This window comes from Lissotriton helveticus, chromosome 11 (genome assembly GCF_964261635.1).
Source record: "Lissotriton helveticus chromosome 11, aLisHel1.1, whole genome shotgun sequence".
NCBI classification, from domain to species: domain Eukaryota; kingdom Metazoa; phylum Chordata; class Amphibia; order Caudata; family Salamandridae; genus Lissotriton; species Lissotriton helveticus.
Genome location: NC_136072.1, coordinates 599,364,127 through 599,377,490, shown reverse-complemented (window position 1 = coordinate 599,377,490; position 13,364 = coordinate 599,364,127). Strand labels below are relative to the sequence as shown.

Genomic DNA, 13,364 nt, shown 5'->3' with positions numbered 1-13,364 from the left:
GTATTGCAGTAGTGCTGAGAAGTGCAGGTACTCTCCCTTTTAAATTAAAGAAGTGCAGGTACTTTGTACCGGAAAGTACCTGTTCATTTACAATGCTGGCAAGGTTCACATTCACTAACTCAGGTGGCAATTAAAAAAAACTCAGCAGACACTTCTCAATCTCCAATCATGGAGATGCAGGATGCATGGATTCAGGTGCAGGACCCTCCCTTACTGCTAAGACAGTAAGTCCTCCTGAGGAGGTAGCCAGACTGGAGGGCCAATGCTATGTCCAAGATCTCTGGGTACCACACACTACTCAGCAAGTCCAGGTTTTGAGGATGACTTGGGCCCAGTCATTCCACACCTTCCTCAGAACTTGAGGCAGGAGAGACAACAGTGCAAATGCATACAAGAGATCAGTGTCCTATCACAGTCTGAAAGTCTCCCAGTGATTTTCCTGGAGAAACTAAAGTACTCAGTAACTTTGATACACATTGTTTGACTGTGGTGAACAGATCTAAGCAGGAATGCCCTCTCCCCCCTTGTTCAAAGCAGCTCTTTACCACTTTGGGAGGGAAGCATGGCCCACCAGCAGCGACCTGCTTAGTTGGTCTACCCGGACCCTGCCAGGTGGTGGGTCGCCATGAAGATGTTCTGCCACCTCCAAAAGCAAAAGGCCCCACAACAAAGGATCCATAATCCTACCCTGTCCGGTTTGTTGCATTACCACTTGGCAGTCGTGCTCTGCGTTAGGACCTGCACCTGCCTTCCTTGATGGTTTGTAGGAAGGCTTTTAGGGTTAACCCAATTGTATTAAACTCCACCAAAAATGATATGGAGCTGGCGCTCTGCTAGAGAACAGATGCCCACGATCTCAACCTCTTCCAGTTGGTCCCAACCCAGTGCGGGGTATTGGTCAACACCATAAAGTCTGGTTGGAGAATAGAGAGCAATCTGCCACATGTCAGGCTGGCATCTGTCGGCCACCACTACACACCCCGAGTAATCTCCTGTGACAGATGGATCTAGTCAGCTTGATGCTAAACCCACCAAAGCCGGACACGGGTAGCAGTGAATGTCATAGGCGAGGGGCCCAAGCATTCTCAGAACCATCCTCACCAAGACCCAGGATTCAATTAAAAACATCTTGATCATATTATGAACGTCTCAGTCACAGTGAAGGTGAAAAGGCCTGAAAATCCCCATGTCCAGGATAGTCAAGTCAAAAAATATGTTTATTTAGACCATTTGATCTATAAACCACAGTTCATCCTTTATCATTTAAAATCACATAACACAAATTCATATTCTTAACAGTAAAAATTATATTATCCTAAAAACAACCTTTATACAATTTAAAACCAGAGTTCATTTGGATTATAGGGCTATTGGCTATTTATTGGCCTCCAGTCAAATCGGGAACTTATCGGGATACCCCCTGCATAAATTTCCCGATGGCTATCGCAATGTCAAGATTTTCCATATCAACTAGAAGCTCCCGTGCTTGGGTGCGATCCTAATCATATTTTAAAAATATCGGGCGAAGAAACTGTTTACGTAAATTTAAAAGCATAACAATCCAGTAAGATGTGCAAAATATCACATTTCATTCCTAGTTTACACACACATTTACCATCAGGATGCATTAAGGCAGTTTTTATTGCACTATTTGTAAATAACGGATTAATACCTATTCGTAATTTAAGAACTTCTGTTCTTAACCAACGGTTTGGTAGCAAGTCTATATATGGGAAGTTTGAGTCTTTCTCCCATCCTGAGCTCATAAACTTTACAGAGTCGTTCTCTCTCAGATACATTTGGTCTGTTGCCCTAGAAATTTCTTTACCCTGCAGTTTAAGAACATTCTTTATTACATTAGTTTGGAGTGACGTAGGGTCAATGTTCACATTCAGGTGGTCACAAATGGCCAGGAGTTTCCTTCTTGTTGCCTTCGCCCACTTTAACTCACTGGTCTGAATTTCTTTCATACACCATTGTGATACCTTAGTGACTTCCCCCTGACCCAAGCGGTTCCAGAATCTAAGGAGACTCATCTGCACCTGGACATTCCATGCGGTTAGGCCCAATTCTACTCTAACTGCCTGAATCATTGCCGACCCAGGGAGGGACAACAAGGATTTTAAACATTTTCCCTCCTCTTTATCCCAGGTGCTTTTCCCATCAATGCAGAGAACTTCAGCCCCATATTGGAATTGTGGCAGAACCATAGCTTTAAAGGCAGTCAAGAGAGGTTTATGTGACATATCGCCATAGCTATGGTTGAATCTTTTCAGCTCACATACTGCTAAATGCGCTTTTAGTTTCTGAGCTTCCAAATGGATGTCCCACTTCAGAGACCTTGTAAACCATATACCGAGGTATTTATATTCGCTTACAATTTCTAGATTGGTTTGGCCCAAGTACCAGCTAAACTTCGTACTCTTCTTCCCAAGGCATAGAATTTTTGTATTATCCATATTTACTGTAAGTCGCTTTGCGATAGAATATTCATTGAATACATTTAACTTCCTCTGAAGCCCCACCTCTGTTTGGTCCATTATTACAAGGTCATCTGCGTACAACAGACAGGACAGATGCTTACCATTTATTTTTGGGCTTGCTCCTCTGGCTGTACCCAGGAGAAGGGGCAAGTCTGCTAAAAATATGGCAAAAAGTAACGGGGCCAGAACACAGCCTTGCCTCAACCCATTATTTATCGGTATTTCCATTGTAAGGCCGCCGGAGGTATCTTTAATTACCCGTGCCCAGTTATGGCTATGCAGTTCTTGGATAATCAGCAAAAGATCAGCAGGATCATCATACTTTCTCAATGTCTCCCACAAACAGTCCCTATCCACCATGTCAAAGGCTGCTCGAAAGTCCACGAAGCAACAAAACAATTTGCCCTGTTGCTCCATGGACTTCCTCGCTACAGCCCACAGTGCGAAGCAGTGATCAATAGTGGAGTGCCCCTCCTTGAAGCCACCTTGCTCTATTGGAACTATTGACTGCCGCTCCACCCATTCCTTCAAGTTTCCCAGGACTATTTTAGAAAAGACCTTTTCCCCAAGATCTAATAAGTTAATCAACCTATAGTTCTTAGGGTCTTTCTTTTCACCTTTTTTATGCAAGGGTCTAATTATGGCACCTCTCCATGATTTGGGGAAATGACCTGCAGCCAGGATTGCCACAAACATGTGGGATAAAAATCCAGCCCAACAATCTATCTGGGTTTTAATTAGGACGGCGGGAAGATTATCTGGGCCTGCTGCACGTGATAAGTTAAATTTTTAAATCATTTTTTACTTTCTCTACAGAGAAATCTGGTATTAAACCTTCTACACCCCTTATCAGAGTTGATCTATTCTTCTTGCTTTCCGGGGACCTTTTAGCATTATAAAGGTTACTTTAGTAGTCTACCCATGCTGCCTCCTCCACAACACAGCTCATAGTACCCGGGACCCTTCCTGCAGCATTCTGTATCAACCTCCAGAACCCTTTTGTGTTTTTATTTTCAATTATTTCTAAAAGGTTTGCCCAACATTCTTCTTTAAAAATCCCTTTCTGCTTCTTTACTAGGGATGTATACTCCTTCAACCCAAGCAAGAGCTCCACATTCCCAAAGTCATAGCTGATCCTCTGGCGTCGCTCTAATTTACGTATCACAATTTTTTTCTCTGACATTCCTGATTAAACCACTTGGACTTTCCTATCTTGGGTTGTGTAATTACCTTGACTTGTTTCTTATCATTTAGGTACACTATTATACACTGCACCGCCTGTACTATTATATCCTCGTACCATGCTACCTGGTGCCCTTCGATCCTTTCCTTTGATAAGTTTTGTTGAAAACATGCCAGTTTCTCAACATACTCATCCGTCAGTCTTGTGGACATGCGTTTGGGATACTCCACATTTTGGGGGATTACCCTTTCACATGTGCCTAATATCCCACCTACGATTTCACAAAACAATGCATTATGATCGCTATCCCTGCGCTTAACTACGTGGAACTTTTTTACCAATACATAGTTCCACGCCTGGATAAAGATATAGTCTATAGGGCAATGTTGGTTTCCCACTCTAAATTGTCTGTGTATCTGGTCGATCGGTATCCTTCCTGCCATTCAGGCATATTTAAACCCTTTGAACCCAAGAACTTTCCAAGAGCTTCAACCTGGCTAGAGGTTAGAAATAATGGGAAATCTGCTGGATCTATAGTATATGCACTCAGCATATCCGCGAACCAACGATCCAATCTTACAAAATTAAATTTATGATTAAAATCGCCCATTATTACCAAGGTATCTTTCCCATACTTTTCTGTCAAGTAAATTATATCCTTTTTAAAGAGGCTTAATTCTTTCTCATATTCTTTTTGAGACCCCCATTGAATATATACGTTTATGATGATCAGATGGGCATCCTTCCCATTGGTCCCTGGATAACATACATTACAAACCAACAGCCATTTACTTAGCGAACTGATTAGTTTGGACTCTTTTACGAAGCTGGTTGAAGCAAGTGTTACCATACCGCCTGAGGGACGTCCACATTTTTTATTTTTGCTAGCTGGTTTGTGAAAATGAACGAACCCTTCAGCTACCTGGGTGTTGCCGCATAGATAGCCATGTCTCCTGTAGACAAATGACATCAACACACTTTGCAAGCTGGTTTAAACTATCCGCCTTTGTTGTTTCTCCCAGCCCGTTTATGTTCCATGAAATTAATTTCAGGCTACGCGGCAACTCAGTAACCTAATCGATCTCGCTGGGACACCCTGACTCGTTCAGCCCCCATGAACAAACACTACTATCCATGTCCCAGCTACCCCCATCTGTACTAGGCTTCAAATTTTCTACCGCTATGGTGATATTAGCCGTCTCCCCCCGTCCCCTGGTTACCCACCTCACCTGCCTTTCCCCTAGTCCTGCATGGAATCTCAAGAAGCCTCCCTTTTGTGGTTTCCCTGCATCTACTTCTTCCGAAATCATCCTTATACCCTCTTTTAAGATTTCTTTTTTGGCTTTCTGAATTGCCGCTTTAACAGGGCCTGAGTAGACTAGCACCTTTGTGTATTCTGCGCCATTGTTATCACTACAGAACCCTATCTGTCTCAGGTCCTTCGTCCAATTTCTTTTAGGGATGGGCATTTTGCAAATGAAAATAGGAGCTGGGAACGATTCAGTGGGACTAACTTTCTTTGTTTTTTCCCTCCAGAAACTTGTTCATTGGGTTTACAGTAAATCCCGATTTTATTATTATTGCTTTTATCTGAGGTTTTTGCATCCCAGTCACCTCTTCCCTCGTGTACGTTCATTCTAGGGAGTGTGTCTGCTATGCTACCTCCAGGTGCTGCGCTTCTTGTGGGTACTTTCCCTCCTAACTTGTTATTAATGTTTTTAGGGCTCACCACCTCCCTAGAGGGGTTATACGTAGTTTTCCGTAGTGCCCCTTTCCTTCCAGCTTCGACTACCGCTCCTACAAAGGCTGATTGCCTCCCTATTTTGCTACTTTCTCTTATCTTGTTTTTCCGCAAGGCATTTCCTTTAGATATTACCCTAGCATGCATTCGTTTGCCATTCACTTTATTTTGGGCCTTCAGCCTCCCCTGAACCTGACAAGGCCTTTTATGGGAGTACCTATTGTTCTGATGCCTTAAAGTCTCTCCTCGCCTCCTTACCAACATAGGCCATCTAGAAATGTAAACATTTTTCTGTGGGCCACCTTCCCCTATTGACTCGATGTTCTCTTCAACCTGGTCATCTGTCTCTGGGGCTTGTACTGTTCTAACCATTGTTGGCATCAGTTCCCTTATCCCCTGTAGTTCTTCTATCATTTTCTTAAACTGTAATTCATGATTGTTTAACAGGGTATTATTTAACACAGAAACCTCTAATAAGCCTTGCAGCATTTTTTTGTAGCATCAGTATAATGTCCAACATCGAGGCAGAGGATGAAGTTGTAATATCCATGCCCAATGTACCATTCCGTAAAATTTCATTTAAGGAGTCTAGAGGTTTCGGGCTTTGAAATTCGACTTGATCCAAGCTTCTGTCAAAAATAGTTCTTACCGAGGGATTTGACATATTGGAGCAGTCCCCCTCATCTATGGACCTGCGACCTGCCAAACCTTCCTCCTCTACCCTTGGTGAAGAGAAAATCCGTGGAGAAAGAGTGTTGGTTCTATGGGTAACATCCTACGGTTTAGGTCACTCTGTGTAAGGGAGGGGTCCCACAATCTCCACAACCTCTTCTACTTCTACACTTGGTAGCTCTTTATTAAACTCTTGGACTTCGACTTGGGCTTGAACTAGGGCTTGACCTTTGCCTGGAGTGAGTGTTCTCTTGAAGTGCTTCCCCACAAAGTCTTTTATTGATTTAGACAGTAGGCTGCCATCTTTCTCACTGCCTTGTAATGTATTCTCCACGGTGGGCTTCTTGGCAGTCTTTTTCCTCTCCTTTTTATCATTTCGGGGGGGGGGGCTTCATTATAGCCGCTTCGGGCCCTTCTGCGACTGTTGTCGCGTCAAACTCATTGGCTTTTTCCAATGGCTCTAGGCATGTTTCCTTTTGTTTTACCCTTCTTGGTGCCATATTCAAGCTTCTCGCCTGTTCCGTGGGTTCTACCTAAGCCACGCAGATCACACAGGATAACCTTTCCTTGTCCCCTAGCGAGGTCTACCGCCCTCGGTTTTATAACACCCACTAATCCAAATACCTAAAACAAGTTTAAAATAGGATTTAAAAAAAACAAACTTACCTTCCCTGTGAGCTAGTTTGCTGACCGTGGCTGACCTTGGATCCTCTTAGCTCCTCTTAGTGCTACCTTGACCATGCCTGGACCTCACGGGGGCCCCTAGTCGGGCGTCTCCCCGGGGCTTTAGGCCACAGGCTATAAACGTCTATTGCCAGTACCGGCAAATAGCAGACTTCTCCATGAGCTCCAAAACTCCTCTGCGCTGTGTTCCGAGGGCTCTGTGCACACCAGAGACCCCGTCTGCACCTACAAACAATGACAACGGGCTCAGGGCAGGGGGCGGAGCCCTCGGCCGTGGCAATTGCAGCTGCGGCGTTCTCAGCCGTTTTCAGCCAGGCAGCCCTCAGGCCTCCGTCTTCAGCACTCCCGGGCCAGCGCCTTCCTCCACAAAACCCCCAAGGGGGGGGGGGGGATTATAGCCCGGTGTGAGTCTGGTGTAAGTCGGGATTTCGCTCCTCGATCCGGCTTACGCTTTCTCTCCGTCTCCCCGTCTCATCAATGGGCGTCCGCACGTCAACACGACCTGGCCACGTCAGCTCGCTACACAGGGAAGGTCTGTCCAGGATAGCCTTTGTGAAGGGAAGTGTCTGTGTAGCACTCAAGTGGGACTTCACTTGCTGATTGAAAACCCCAAGGAAGATAAGAGGGCAGCAGTCATCCGAAAGTAGTCTGCAATAAACCTGCCCTGAGAAGCCAGTCGTCCAAGTACAGGAATGCATTTATCCCTTACCCCAATTTGAGCTGCAACCACTGTCCTCACTTTTGTGAACACTCAATGATTAGAGTGGAGTCTCAAAGGCAGCACAGGGAATTTTAGTTGTTTCGGTCCCCACTATGATCTGCAGGACTGCACAACTAGTATATGAAAATATGCGTTCTGAAAGTCCATGTACACCATCCAGTCTCCAGGATTCTGCACAGAGAAGATGCACTAGAATGAGCACTTTGAAGATGTCCTTGCTCAGGAAGGTGTTCAGGGGCCGCAGACCCAGAACAGAACTAAGGCACCAGTCCTCATTTGGCACAAAAAATGAAGTAGTGAGTGCCATCCCTCACCCGAGTCCAGCACTTGTTTGAGGGGACCTTTCAGCTGAATGACTTCCAGAATTCAAATTGAGGCATGGTGTGCAGATGTTTATTCTGGGGTATTGCGGGAAGGGAGAGATGCAAGGAGGGGACAAAATAAGTACCTCACTAAAGAACAACAGAGGTGCTTAGGAAGGAGGCCCTATTTTGAGTGCTTCAGACATTTAATTAGATGTACTTAAAAGGCTTCACAGATGCAAACCTAGCACCTCAACTATTCTGCCTGCTACCACCGAGAAAGAGATCCATTCTTTCACTGATGGCCCAGGTCATGAGTGCAGCCACTAGCTTTCTGTGGGTCCAAGAAATGGCCTTCATTCTTATACTGAGTGGCAGCAAATTGTCCACCTCCTCGTCATCATAAGCATTACAGGGTACATCTTGCAGGTCCTGGATCACAGAGTCAGGCTTGAAAAAGACTTAAATCCTCTAGTAATACTGGAGGTGTGGAAAAGGCAGACGCCTGATTTTATCACTACTGCTACACCTTGGTAATTTCTGTGTGACATCGCCAGACATGGGCTGATGTTGGATTGGGAGACTGGCATCTGCACCAGCTCAGGCACAAATACCATCGAATGTGTTAATCAAAAAGGGATACGAGGGGAAAAAAGGCTATCTAGGGCAGTCCCCCACTCAACAAATCTACAACAAGAAGCCCTCTTAGCCTGCATGTAATGAATCTCAGACTCAGTAACTTACGGGGTCATACCTCCCGTCCACACACCAAGTGGCCAGATCAGGTCAGTGCTGCGTTACAGGTCCAGACATGCATTCAAACATACCAACAACACTGTGCACACGATACAACACATAAAGAAAATATGTGTGAAAGCAAGGAAAGCACCTCACGGACGTAACACCCGAGGGGGTTCCCGGTCTATGAATGGCCGGTTTACCCACTTCTCATCATCGGTTGCTTTCCTTGCAGGGAGGATGAAAATGTGCAAAAGAAGATGTGCACAAAACAGGATAGAGAAACAGAAAGGGAGTGTACAGATACACTACCTAGTAGGATAGAGATATGTGTTCAGAACTAACAAGTACCTACACCCAACACCAACAAAACATAAAAATATATAAAATAGTGAGGTTTGGCTGGCTGAATCAATTTTATTCTGGTGCTGCCAAACTGCACTGTTTATAAAAAATGGTTAAATTGATACCATTTGATGTTGTAATTGGACCAACATGTTTCATTGCCTTGTCATTGGCAATTTCATCAGGGCAAATGGTTGGGTCTCTTATTCTTAATCCTCCATTTGGAAACCTGTGCACATACATACATAAAAACAACAGAACACAGCTGTGGTAAGGTGATGAACCAATGGGAGTCTAAGCATATCTCACACTCATGCCCCTGGCTATTACCTTGTGCTCGCAAATACTGGGTATACCGGCGAGCATCAACTAGGACGGCGTGTCAGCTGATCACGAATCCGTCTTGGAGACTCCTCAAGGTGAGTCACCTAAATAGAGAGACATAATTCGCCCGTTTCATGTATCTCAGAATACTCGTTCTCATTTGTTATTTACATGTTGCTGCTTGGGCAAAGAAGTTGCCTATAATGTACCAACAGATAGACCATCGGTAACGACTGTTACAAGTCGGTTTTGCAAATGCCACAACCATTGTCAGGTCGATAAGTAGTAGCATTACATAAAAATTGTATCGCCATGGGGGTTGTTGACTCCCTCCCCCCGAAGTTACACGGAGATTCCGCTCATCTTTTATACTCACGCAGTATGCGGGGATAGCGCAAAAACATAGCCCGCTCGAGCGGAGTGCCCAGGGGGTGCGTGCCTACCAGAGTTGTGATGGACGCAAATGGACCGGGACGGGGAGCCAACGCTCCTCGCTTCAACATACCACTGCCGAGTCCCTCCGGCGCTTCCGTCGTCTCACAATCCAAGCCTGGATTGGGACGCGGAAGTAACCCGGAGGGGACTCCGCCCCTCGCGCAACGTGGCGGCCATCTTGAGTAAGGGGTGAAGTCAGAGTCAAGAATGACCTGACTTCATTCGTGTCGTGAGTGAGCATCCGAATGCTCAGAATCAAGGCGACCCAATTCAAAGATCTAAATCAGAGATCTAACACTGTTTGTTCTTAAAGAGTAGGATTTAATAAACCGTTCTGTGGACGATTTATTGTGAACAAGCCAATCGAGTGTGCCAGTGCCGGTCACAGACAGAACCCACCGGCAGATAGACGTTCAAGGGAAAGGGGCCATCAGGGATCACAGCACATGCTCGTGCCAGGCAGAGTGATACAATGCCACGTTCCGACTGCCGGACAGCCACCCCATTACATTGATGATTTATAGAGAAAAAATATAGTGGCCGTGCTGAGTCTAAGCTGCTGCCAGGTTGGAATATTCGTTTAAGACGGGCCTGCAATATATCTACCGCCTGCTCACTTTATTCCATTCGATAGAGTCATTAAGACCCTCTTTGTCAGCCTTCTCAGAATAAATCCAGCGTGCTTCCTTTTTGGCAAGTATTGCGTCTAGGTTGTGTGTGTTACCCATCACCTTCTCTAGTACTGTCCAATGCAAATCACTAGGCCCGTGGTTTCTTTCTATGAAATGTTGGACCAGACGTGTTGTGAGTTTTCTAGCTCGGATGGTGCTAAGGTGCTCCTGAATGCGCACTTTCACTTTACGTGTTGTGAGGCCTATGTAATGTAACCCGCAAGTACAGGTAATCCTATAGATAACATGTGTGGTGTTACAGTTACTGAATTTGGTCAGATACCACGTCTTGCCATTATATAGTGTAACTTCTTTGGTTGCAGTGGTCAGTGAGCATACAGAGCAGCCACCACAGGGGTAGTGACCCGCCGGGATAGAATTGGTCTGAGGGTTAATAGTCGTCGTCCTTGTATGTACCAACTTGTCGCGCAGGTTCGCTGCCCTTTTAAATGCGAAGCGCGGGACTGGCATCTTATCATTAGGAGTGTCCAGTAGATTCCAGTTTTTCCGGATGATTTGTCTGATCTTGGTGGAAAGTGGGTCAAAAGTGGTCACCACAGGTAAACAAGGTTGATTGGTTTTTACATTGCGTTCAAGAAGGGCATCACGAGGGGTATTGAGGGCTCTTTTTCTTGCGTGTTTGATGACTATTGGGGTATTGTCTTTGTTTTAGTCTGTCGACCAGACCAGAGGACTGGTCTACATACGCCTCGGTGGAGGAGCAGTTTCTGCGGTACCAGAGAAACTGACCCACCGGCAGATTGTCCCTCAGTGCACGTGGGTGGAAAGAGTGGTAGTGAAGAAGAGAGTTTCGGTCCATATCTTTCTGGTGGACAGTCGTGGCCAACTTTTTGTTCTGCACTGATATATCTACGTCAAGATATACCGCTTTGCTGTTACTGATTGACCACGTAAAGCGGAGGCTTTCATCGGCTTGATTCAACCAGTCAAGAAATAGACGTAATCGGTCCTCTGTACCTGTCCAGATACAGAGGACGTCATCTATATATCGTTTCCATTCCTGGATGTTACTTAGGAATGGATTAGAGGGGTGGTAAATCACACTCTCCTCAAACTGGCCTACATAAATGCAGGCCAGGCTCGGAGCAAATGTAGCCCCCATAGATGTCCCAGACGTCTGTAGGTACAATTGTCCCTTGTACTCAAAAAAGTTCCTCGTGAGAGCTAGCTCTATACATTGGAGGACAAAAGACACGGGCGTGTCATAGAACCATTCCTGGAGGCGATGGAATGGTTCTATGACAATCCATTCCTAAGTAACATCCAGGAATGGAAACGATATATAGATGACGTCCTCTGTATCTGGACAGGTACAGAGGACCGATTACGTCTATTTCTTGACTGGTTGAATCAAGCCGATGAAAGCCTCCGCTTTACGTGGTCAATCAGTAACAGCAAAGCGGTATATCTTGACGTAGATATATCAGTGCAGAACAAAAAGTTGGCCACGACTGTCCACCAGAAAGATACGGACCGAAACTCTTCTTCACTACCACTCTTTCCACCCACGTGCACTGAGGGACAATCTGCCGGTGGGTCAGTTTCTCCGGTACCGCAGAAACTGCTCCTCCACCGAGGCGTATGTAGACCAGTCCTCTGGTCTGGTCGACAGACTAAAACAAAGACAATACCCCAATAGAGTCATCAAACACGCAAGAAAAAGAGCCCTCAATACCCCTCGTGATGCCCTTCTTGAACGCAATGTAAAAACCAATCAACCTTGTTTACCTGTGGTGACCACTTTTGACCCACTTTCCACCAAGATCAGACAAATCATCCGGAAAAACTGGAATCTACTGGACACTCCTAATGATAAGATGCCAGTCCCGCGCTTCGCATTTAAAAGGGCAGCGAACCTGCGCGACAAGTTGGCACATACAAGGACGACGACTATTAACCCTCAGACCAATTCTATCCCGGCGGGTCACTACCCCTGTGGTGGCTGCTCTGTATGCTCACTGACCACTGCAACCAAAGAAGTTACACTATATAATGGCAAGACGTGGTATCTGACCAAATTCAGTAACTGTAACACCACACATGTTATCTATAGGATTACCTGTACTTGCGGGTTACATTACATAGGCCTCACAACACGTAAAGTGAAAGTGCGCATTCAGGAGCACCTTAGCACCATCCGAGCTAGAAAACTCACAACACGTCTGGTCCAACATTTCATAGAAAGAAACCACGGGCCTAGTGATTTGCATTGGACAGTACTAGAGAAGGTGATGGGTAACACACACAACCTAGACGCAATACTTGCCAAAAAGGAAGCACGCTGGATTTATTCTGAGAAGGCTGACAAAGAGGGTCTTAATGACTCTATCGAATGGAATAAAGTGAGCAGGCGGTAGATATATTGCAGGCCCGTCTTAAACGAATATTCCAACCTGGCAGCAGCTTAGACTCAGCACGGCCACTATATTTTTTCTCTATAAATCATCAATGTAATGGGGTGGCTGTCCGGCAGTCGGAACGTGGCATTGTATCACTCTGCCTGGCACGAGCATGTGCTGTGATCCCTGATGGCCCCTTTCCCTTGAACGTCTATCTGCCGGTGGGTTCTGTCTGTGACCGGTACTGGCACACTCGATTGGCTTGTTCACAATAAATCGTCCACAGAACGGTTTATTAAATCCTACTCTTTAAGAACAAACAGTGTTAGATCTCTGATTTAGATCTTTGAATTGGGTCGCCTTGATTCTGAGCATTCGGATGCTCACTCACGACACGAATGAAGTCAGGTCATTCTTGACTCTGACTTCACCCCTTACTCAAGATGGCCGCCACGTTGCGCGAGGGGCGGAGTCCCCTCCCGGTTACTTCCGCGTCCCAATCCAGGCTTGGATTGTGAGACGACGGAAGCGCCGGAGGGACTCGGCAGTGGTATGTTGAAGCGAGGAGCGTTGGCTCCCCGTCCCGGTCCATTTGCGTCCATCACAACTCTGGTAGGCACGCACCCCCTGGGCACTCCGCTCGAGCGGGCTATGTTTTTGCGCTATCCCCGCATACTGCGTGAATATAAAAGATGAGCGGAATCT

The 13,364-nt window shown here is 45.8% G+C and overlaps 1 protein-coding gene across 1 annotated transcript in view; it reads right to left on the bottom strand.

The window, feature by feature from the left end:
• Nucleotides 1-13,364, bottom strand: part of ATP1B3 (ATPase Na+/K+ transporting subunit beta 3) — a 303,008-nt gene that overhangs the window by 33,130 nt on the left and 256,514 nt on the right. The window lies entirely within an intron of this gene.